Source organism: Lygodium microphyllum, chromosome 25 (assembly GCF_053477565.2).
Source record: "Lygodium microphyllum isolate KBCC chromosome 25, Lygodium_microphyllum_v1.1.10, whole genome shotgun sequence".
In the NCBI taxonomy this organism is placed as follows: domain Eukaryota; kingdom Viridiplantae; phylum Streptophyta; class Polypodiopsida; order Schizaeales; family Lygodiaceae; genus Lygodium; species Lygodium microphyllum.
The window spans coordinates 120233349-120243774 of record NC_141159.1 but is presented as its reverse complement, the minus strand read 5'-3'; positions in this window follow the sequence as shown (position 1 = coordinate 120243774).

The following is a 10426-nucleotide window of genomic DNA, read 5'->3' as shown; positions in this document are numbered from 1 at the left end:
TCAACCCAAAATTCATAACTGTGCTAACATAAGCTCCCCACTCTGTGATGAAAGCTGTCTTATCCATGTCTTCCGGATGCATCCTGATTTGATTATATCCTGAAAACCCATCCAGAAAACTATATATCTCATGACCTGCCACATCGTCTAAGAGAGAATCAGTAAAAGGAAGCAGAAAAGGATCAGTAATAGTAGCTGCATTTAATTTCCTATAATCAACACAAACTTTGATCTTCCCATTCTTCTTTGGCACCACAACAATAGGAGATAACCAAGTTACCTCATTGATTGGTTTGATGAACCCAACTCTCAGGAGCTTGTCAATTTCTTCCTTGACCTGTTTGGCATAATTAGGATTCATTCTATACATATTCTGAACAATGGGTTTAGCATCTTTCTTCAAATTTATCCTGTGCTGACACACAGCTGGGTCAAATCCTTTCATATCTATGTAATCCCAAGCAAAGATATCTCGAAATTCTCTGCACAACTAAATTAGATCCTACTTGAAATTATCCTCAACAAAAATACTAACCTTGATAGGTTTAGGCTCTCCTTCAATATTCAAGTCAAGCTCCTGAACCTCATCTTCAACAACTCTTGCAGATCTTCTCATTGTATGTTCATACCTTAATTCAGCCTGCACAATAGCTTTCTGCCTCTCTTCATCCAATACACCTAAACTGTCCATGAAACTATCCATACCAACTTGCTGTTTTTCAGGTCCTTCTTGCTGGAAAACTGCAGGATGAACAATGCCTTGATCCTGAATTAATTTATCTTGCTCATCCCCTGACCTGTCCTGAAATTCAAGATGCCCCAAACCTTCAGGAAGACCTTCTGCTTGATGTCCAGACTGATTTTGACCTGCAGTTTCAACAGGTTGATGCTCCAAAAGAACCTTTCCAGCCACATGAGGCTACTCCTGATACCCTTGTATAATGCCATCAGCATCTATCTCAAAAACTGGAACCACAGAAGGATTTGCCTGAAGAAATAATTCCTCCTCATCATCTTCTACTTCATCTGCAAGGTTAATAGTCTGAGCCACCATAGGTCTAGCTGAACTTTTCAAGAGAACCTTATTAACTGTAGATAACCTAATTTCCTTAAGTCCTCTTGGAATACAAACATAATCATTTCCCCAATCCTGCTTGAGTTTAGCCAATCTAAACCACGGTCTCCCCAAAAGCATTGCATAAGAGTCTCCAATTTCTGAGATTCTCAACGCAACAAAGCTCACCCTGAACTTGAGACCAGCCACTAAAATTTGTTGATTCATTAAGATACCCAAAGGCTGTAACCTCCTTTGATCTACCATCTGGACGTGAAATAGGGCTGGTAAAAGCTCCTCCCGCTTAGTTGCCAAATATGTATGTTCAGGAAGTATATTAACTCCTGAACCTCCATCCAACAGGACGTCATCATGTTTTCTTCCTGCATACTCAACTTGAATAGTAGATACTTGGTAATCCATAACCTCCTGCTGAGTTGGTATGACTGCCTTACAATCAGGAATTGCTTGTTCTGGATCCATTGTACCTTGAAGAACTTCCTGTTGTTTCTGCCTGATCTTCAGGAATAACTTCTCTTTAAACCCTGGTATCAAATCCAAAACTTGCTCCAAAGTCAACTGCAGGGAACACTTAGCCAAAGCTTGAAACAACTCTTTTGAACCGCCTTGTTGTAAATTTTTAGCATTTCTACTATCAGGAAACTGTTCCTGATGATCAAGAACTTGATCTTGCTGTTCAAGAAGTTGGTCCTACAGTTCAGGAAGTTGTATGCCTGAAGTCCCTACATCTCCAACTTGATCAAATTCAACTCCTTTAGCAATTTTTTGCAACTTTCTAACTTGTTTGGTTGCCTTTTTTCTTATCTTTTCTTGTTCCTGCCAATCAAGCTTCTTGCCAGCTTGGCTTCTAGTGACCGCTAAAACCATTGGTTCATCCTGACATTCCTCTACTTCAATACAATTAGAACAATCATAATTAATATGCATACTTACATCATTAGTGTTACCCAAGACCTCTTTTGCCGCTTCTTGAACCTTTTCCTGGTAAATTTCCTAATAGCAAGCAGTTCCTGTACCTTCAGGAGTTTGCCTATTCTTATCTTGATCAGGTAACTCTATAAGGATTGCTGCAATTGGGGCAAGTGGATGCTGTTGATGAGATGCTCCTGCAGGTCTTCCGTCATTGCGGGACCTTGCTATCGGCATTCCTCTCTCAGTCCTATGCCTTGCCCAAAGCTCACAGTTTGGTCCAACAAAGTGTCCTTGACCTCCACTATAATGGCATGCTCCCATTTGGGTAGTTTGCTGTTGTGCCTGAAATTTTCCCCAAGGCTGTCTAGGTTGCATTCTTCTAGGTCCTCTGAAGGGTCTCTGTGGTATAGTGTTAGGAATAATCTGATTCACTGCAGCTGGTTGAATAGGTCTCGGCCTTGCTTGCATCACTGGCATCTGCTGTGCCATCCTAACATTAGGATTATATGAGCAAGCCCTAGTTTCATGGCCCTTTCTCTGGCATATCTCACAATGCTTTTCCTTCTTCTTATTGTCAGAAATATCCAAATCCTTTAACTTCTATTTTAACATTTTATCTAACTTGCTGTCCATTGACTTCTTCCTATCTTTTTCCTTTGCTTTCTTCTTTTTTGGTCTTGGCTGATCCTGATTTCTTCTTCTTCTTCTTCTTCCTCCTGCTAAAATTATCTTCATCAGAGTCACTGGAATCATCATGAGAATCTGAGCTGTAATCGTTGCCCTCATCTTCACTCTCTGTATCAGAATCTGATCTTGAATCTGCCTCAGAATCTGAATCCGAAGAGTCTTCATCTTTACTGTTCTTAGACCTAGAGGTACCAAGTCTTTTTTCCACTCTCATAGCTGCCCTAATCGTTGTATCCAATTTATCATTCTGTCCCATCTCAACATTGGCAATGGGGTTCCGAATCTTACCTCTCAAACCCTTCATAAAGTAGGTAATCTGCATTTCAACGGAAGGTGTATCATGAGCATATAGCCTGTTTAGCAGAGTCCTAAACTTTTGAGCATAATCCTCCACCAACATAGCCTTTTGCTTGATTTGCTTAATCTTCCTAAGAATGTCTCCCGGAGTTTTATCTTTATGGAACCTGCCCAAAAATGCTATTTTTAAGGCATCATATGAATTAAAGGCTGCCATACCAAAACTGGCAAACCAGTCCATAGCTTTTCCTTGAAAGGTGGTAGCAAACTGTTGCATTTTAACGTGATCCCTGTACATTTGATTGAACCCACTAGCTGTCGACCTGGTCTCAAATTGTGCCACATGGCAATCAGGGTCCTCTTTCTTCTTACCTGAAAATTTGGATGGACGAACCTTTGGATTAACCAACTGATTGGGATTCATTTCCGGTCTCTTCTTGGGCTTCCTTGGAGGTGGTAATGGGTTAAAATTCAAAACCTTCTGAGGTGGAATTCTAGCACTTCTTAACAAAAATGTTCTTCCAAGCACTGCATGCTGTAACCTCTCAGATGCCTGTCTAGGAGGAGTATCCTGCTGGTCAATAGATAATATGCCCTCATCATCTAACAAAGTTGGAGATTCTGATGAAGTGGTAGGAGAATGATAAACTGTTGAGGTACCTACAGAGGCACCCCCTTCCAAAGAAGTTTGCCCAACATCAATAAACTATTCCTCATCCAGCCTGAATAGACCCTCTATTCCACCCCTATCATCCAGCCCTGCAACCTGTTGCTGCTGTCTTGCCAAGGCCGCCCTGATTTTCTAGGACTTGCTTCTGGTAAGAAAGGATGGGATAGATAAGGGTACTTGTCTGACATAAAGACTGCCCATAAAAGGCACCTTACCCAATCCCAATGCCATCAGCATTCCTATCGACTGAATCTCCTAGAACCTGATTCCAGATCTGCACCTGAATCAAGAAATCATGTTCTTGAACCTGGCAGGGATCGCCAAAGTGTTTTGGCCTTCTCACACACCATAACAGTCATGAAACATCATTCTACCTGAATACACAGCAGTACTGGAAAGAAACTCCTTAAATAGATTTCTAGCCTTCATCTCCACATAATATTCAGGAAATACATTCAAATACAGAGCAAACATCATGTTCAGCAACATAAAATTACTGATCGTTGAACACAACACTGTTTTCGTTCACCATAATCATCATTGATTGCGTAACATGAAAGAGAATAACATTAACATTCAAGGCACGATAAGAAAATGATAGGATCAAACATCAACAGCCATTCCTGAGCGCTGCACACAGTCATATTCCATTCACGATAAAAAAACTAACTACTCAAATACAACTGCCTGACATTTTTTAACCTACGCCCTGACTTTCAGGTGACACATAATATGAAATATAAAGATTGCTTTACATATGCTGACACAAAAGACTACATGCAAACTAATACTAATGTATGAAATAGTACTAAATAAATGGTAGAATCCGAGCCCTAACAGCTTCTGCCCTTCTCCACTAGTTGTGCTTCCTACTCTAGTTGAGCTTATGCCTCGTTGATTGGTATTGGGTGGGGTTTCCACTAAGGTTTCTTTTTTTCTATGTGTCTCCTCTAATGAGTTTTGTACAGCCATGCAATATTCCTCATTAGCTTTCTTTTCCTTGGCTTGTCTTTTCGCTTCAGCTTTTTTGGACTCCTCTGTGGCCGTTTCCAATGCATCTTCTTCTTCTAGTGGAGTCCTTTCTTCTTTACCATGTTTCTTGGTGGTGTCCTTCTTCTTTCCCCCTTTTGTAGAGCTTTTCTCCTTGTTCTTCTCATGGTCATCTTTCTATGGCTCTTCTTTGTTCCTAGTCTTATGTTTCTTCTACTTTATAATGGCTTCTAGCTCTACTTGCTATGCATCTTCTACTATTTTCCTCCTCTCTTATTCAGTATCGCTTTCCCTCAATGTCTGTATCCTTTTTTTCTTTTTGTTGAGTGTGGTTTGGGATGACCCTTCTTCTTGTGTTTGCTCCCACCATCCTTGATCATTGGATCCCATCTTGCTTATCATGTCTTGTGCCAAGGACGTGGCTATATCCTCTTGGGTACCTATTATCACCTCTCTAGGCACAAGACATGATAATAGGATCCCATCTTGCTTACCATGACTGCTCTCCCAGTGGCTTTATCCCTAGAAGGCTTTTGGTTTCCCACTGTAATCTCTTCAAACCTCGTGGGCTCACCAAGTAGCATGGCTACTGCATGAATGGTGCTCCTAGTATATGCATTGAGGTCCACATCTTTTAAATCTCATGTGATTAAATCTTCAAACATGTTAAGGTGGATCCTATTCATCATGGTGTTGTGGCAAGCACCTAAAAATAATTTGTAGATGAACTTGCCATGTAGTTGTAAAGCAAGGTTGGGAATCACCTCAAACTTGATGCCATCATTGCCCATTTGCTACTTTGTTAAATTAAACTGGGCCACAACATCTTCCTTTGCCTTTTGTTTGTAGGGGCATTGTGGTAGATGATGCACCAATCCTACCAAGAGTGGAATCTTTACCATCTGTAGTCCTTCATGCACCTTCATCATGATGGTCCATATCCTTTTGTTTCCATCATAATTTGTAAGGAATTCGGTCCATTTTGGGTGTTTAACTCTACCTCCAAATTTCTCCATGTACTTAGCCAAGGAACATAGTTCCACTAGTTCTTTAGCTTGTTGTTTGGCATTCACCATTTGTTTGAGGTTCTGTATCTATCTCTACCTCAGATCTCCATTTCTTAAGATATCAACATTCATGTTGTATTTTTCTTGCTCTACCTTTGTAAAGAGGGGGTGAGTGTGGGGAAAGAATTGGGATGGCATAGGCTCAACACATGTTATTATGGAATGATAAAAAATATAAAAATAAAAGAATGAAATATGTACATGGTGACTGATAGAGATGCACACGAGAATGGAGTTTAAGGAGATGGTGTCAGACAACTATCTCCGCTTCACGAAGTGATTGGAATAATATGCTAATGGCAGTCTTGTTGTGGGTCTATCACATTGCCTATAAAATAGCTACAAGACAAACACTATTCAAGCTTATGGAATGGAAGTAATTTTTTCGATTAGATTCTTTATTCTGAGCCTACATATAGCTATGTAGGAGAGATGGAAAGTTCAAGAGGCTTGGACCGAACACTTAGCAAAATTGGAAAGATTGTATGAAACATGACTTATCACCACTCATGCACTCAACTATGAAAAGGCACGAAGGAAGGAGTGGTTTGACGAGTATGTTAAACAACATGACTTTGAAAAATGTGACCTAGTATTACTCTATTTTATCAAGGGACGTAAGCAAAAAATGAAGTTCTGCAAATTATGAACATTGTCATATTAGTAGAACTAGCAATGTGGAGCTCAAAACCCCATATGGAAAGGGCATAGGCTTCTTCAACACAAGTTGCATTAAGAAATACTACCCACTTGCATACCCACTGCATGAGCCCCCTATGCTAATGCCACCCATAAATATACGAGTAGTATCAATTATTAAAGTTGACCCTGAAGATGAGGAAACAACCATTATAGTAGCCTACTTGTGGATACATATTACAATCTAAAAAGACCATGTTCTTGATGCATTGATTGATGAAGGTACTGATAATAATATACTCATATATGACGACTGGCGAGAAATCCCAGTTGATCCCAACCCTAGCCAAAATTAATCAGTATAGGGGAAAACCAAAATATACTCATATATGATGACTGGCGAGCAATCCCAGTTGATCCCAACCCTGGCCAAAATTAATCAGTATAGGGGAAAAACATACTTCTTGCTAGGAAATTGTAGTTGTGGGAGATTCTTGCTTGACCACCAAGACCCGCAGACCGCTTATTGTTTCAAGTGTTTCAAGCCAAGGGCAATGGTTTTCTTTGACATAGTTGTATGCGCTCTCACACCTACGAATGTAATGAGCTTACCTCCATGCTCAATCAAGTTTCCTTCTCCCTCAAGCACTTCGGTAGCTCCACGATCCAAGGTGCAAGCTTAAGCAAGCTCAATCCTCAAGATCCAAGCTCCAAGCTCCATGCTCCATTGCCACAAGTGAGACAAGAGAAGAGAAGAGAAGAAGAAGAAGAGAGGAGAAGATTGAGAGTTTCTCCACCACGGTCCCTTACCCTCACACACTCACTCCCTCACACACACACTCTCAAGCACAAGCTCAAGCAAGCAAGAAGAAGAAGAAGAAGAAGAGAATATGAGAGCTAGCTCTAGCCACACACAAGAATGAGCTTCTTCATTCACTTTTTGCCTTTTATACAAAACCCTAACCCTAATCCCCTTTGGGCACCCATCCCTTTTTCACATGACCCGCCATTTTAGCCTAGGTCCTCTTTCCCATTCCCTTCCTATTTGCATTGTGTCTTCACCCATGCCTGACTACATTTAGAAATTGCACAAGAGGGAGCTTGGCGCTCTTTTACAAGGATTTAGAGTGTGTTTTCATATTTTAAATGCACCTTTCCTATTTTGTGATTGCCTTGAACTTTTAAGGTTGTCCTTGCACTTTTAGCCTTTTTTCCTCTTATTTCTTAAGTTGGGGTTGCCTTTTCCGCTTTGCCCTACGTCTTCTTAATTTTCTTGTTGCTTGCTTTCATGATCACCATTGAAACTGAAATCCTTCTTGCTATTTTTTATGTGCTTCCAAATGCTGAGGGAGTAGGATAGGAAACACTACTGGGACGAACCTTCAAGAAAGAAAGTCGATGCAATGTTGACTATGCAACCCAACATATCCACCTCGCTGTTGCAAATATCAAAATAATAATGGCTTTTAGCAAGGGCACCTAGCCTCAAGGTTTACACCACCACCAAGGTTTTCATCTGCTACCAACTTTAGTGAGAGGGGTAAATAAATATTGCATGACTTGCAACAATCTTAGATAGCCAAATTTGTAAGCGAGCTTGGTCAAATCATCCATTCCAAGTGTAGTTCTAACACACAGTATTCTTCCTACAAAACTCTAAACTCAAGGCCACCTAAATCTCGAACCCACTATTAGAAAACCCAACGAAGAAGTTGGCGCTATGGCAAACGAATGTCAAGATTGTGGGAGAGAAGGAAGGAGTCTCACTTGTAGCTTTCTTGCTTGCACAATGGGGGAATACACACAGAGGTGGAGGCTAAAAACAGTTTTCCTCTTCTTAGTTGTGTAAGCCAAAAAGAACTCACATACAAAGAAATAGAAGAACCCTATATATGGGTCTCAAACCAAACTCAACAAACTAAGGTGGCATACTAACTGAGCCACGAACTAGAGTAGATAAGGATAGCTGTCATCTAGCTATTATTCATGGGCGGTGTACCAACCGCGTCTGCAAAACTGACAAGTCGGTGACATAAATACACAACGGTCACCCTGGCGTATCATGAGTGGAGCTCGATATCTCAACACTCCCCCTCGAGCTCAATCCCAATTCCTGCACACCAAGCAGGTCTCTGAACTTGCGCAGCTTCTCTGCGCCCAATGCCTTCGTGAATATGTCAGCTACCTGATCCTCTGTGCTGACATAAACTAGATCAATAAGACCTAGTAAAACCCTCTCTCGCACATAGTGATAATGCACCTCAATGTGCTTTGTTCTAGCATGATAGACTGGGTTATTTGCCAAGTGTATACTACTCATGTTGTCACAATAAATGACAACTGGCCCATCTGTAGACTGATGCATATCATAAAGTAGCTTATGCAACCAAGCTACCTCACATGCAGCCATTGCTGCATCCCTGTACTCAGCCTCTGTGCTCGACAAGGCAACTGTAGCCTGTTTCTTGCTGCTCCAAGTGACTGTAGCACTCCCAAAAGAGAACACATATCCACTGGTAGATCGTCTATCAGAAATACTACCAGCCCAATCAGCATCAGTGTATCCATGCAACTGTATCTGAACCCCAGTCTCATAAAATAGTCCATACTGTAATGTGGACTTCACATACCTGAGTATGCGTCTAGCCGCATCCAAATGTGGTTTCCTTGGAGCCTGCATAATCTGACTTACCAATCCAACAGCATAGCTCAAATCTGGCCTGGTAATAGTCATATAAATCAAGCTTCCTACTATGCGTCTGTACATAGCAGGGTCTTCCAGAAGTTCACCTGCATCTGTGCTCAGCTTCACATTCTGCTCCAAAGGAATTGATATAGGCTTACAGCCTATCATCCCATATTTGGACAGCATATACAATCCATACTGCCTCTGCAAGAGCTATATCCCACTTGGTGATCTAAGCACCTCAATGCCCAAGAAATAACGCAGCTCTCCCAAATCCTTCATCTCAAACTTCTGCTTCAATAGCATTTTCACATGAATGATATCTTCATCACTGTCACCTGTCATAATCAAATCATCAACATAAATGACAAGTAGCATAATACCTTTCTCTGTTTTTCTCACATAAAGTGAGAAATCTGCCTTGGAAATCTGAAAGCCAATAGTGACAAGATACTGTCCTATCTTGTCAAACCATGCTCTAGGTGCTTGCTTCAAGCCATACAAGGCTTTCTTCAACCTGCAAACAAACTCAGGATGAACATCATGCACATAACCTGGTGGCTGCTCCATATAGACCTCTTCTTGCAAATCACCATGCAAGAAGGCATTCTTTACATCCATCTGATGTAAAGACCATCCCTTTGATGCAGCCATAGCAATGACTGCTCTTACGGTTGCTATCCTTGCAACCGGACTGAATGTTTCTTCACAGTCAATGCCATATGTTTGTGCATACCCCTTGACTACTAATCTTGCCTTGTATCTGTTCACAGAACCATCTGCATTGTGCTTCACCTTATAAACCCACTTACAGCCAATTGCATTTTTGCCTTTAGGCAAAGGTACCAATTCCCATGTAGCATTTGCTTCCAAGGCATCCATTTCTTCATCCATGGCTTTCTCCCATTTTTCTTTTCCCATGGCTTGCTCAAAAGAAGTGGGTTCTGGTTCCTGTATCACTTTGACCATATATGCATAGTGAATGGCTGTAAATCCATCATATTTCAGCCTATCCACAGGATACCTAGCTCTCGTAGACCTGCGCAAAGTAGGTTCACTCCCAGATGCTCTCAAAACATCCCTAGTCTTCCTTACTCCAGGTGTAACAATAGAAGGAATACCCAACTCATCATCAATGCTCTGTTCTGAGCCACTGGATTCACCATCCACATAAGAGTGACCTGCATTCACATCAAACATGGGATGATCAACCTTCTCTTTTCCTTTTCGTGATACCTGCATACCACTATCTGCATTACTTTGAGAAGGTTCTCCTGATCTCAATCTGCCTATCCATGGAGAAGAATGTGAACCACTGCTAGAGGACGCTCCAGGTCCACTAATATTTTGTGACTGCTGTTGTGAATTCTGTGCAGCATTACCATTTTGTGCATCTACATCAT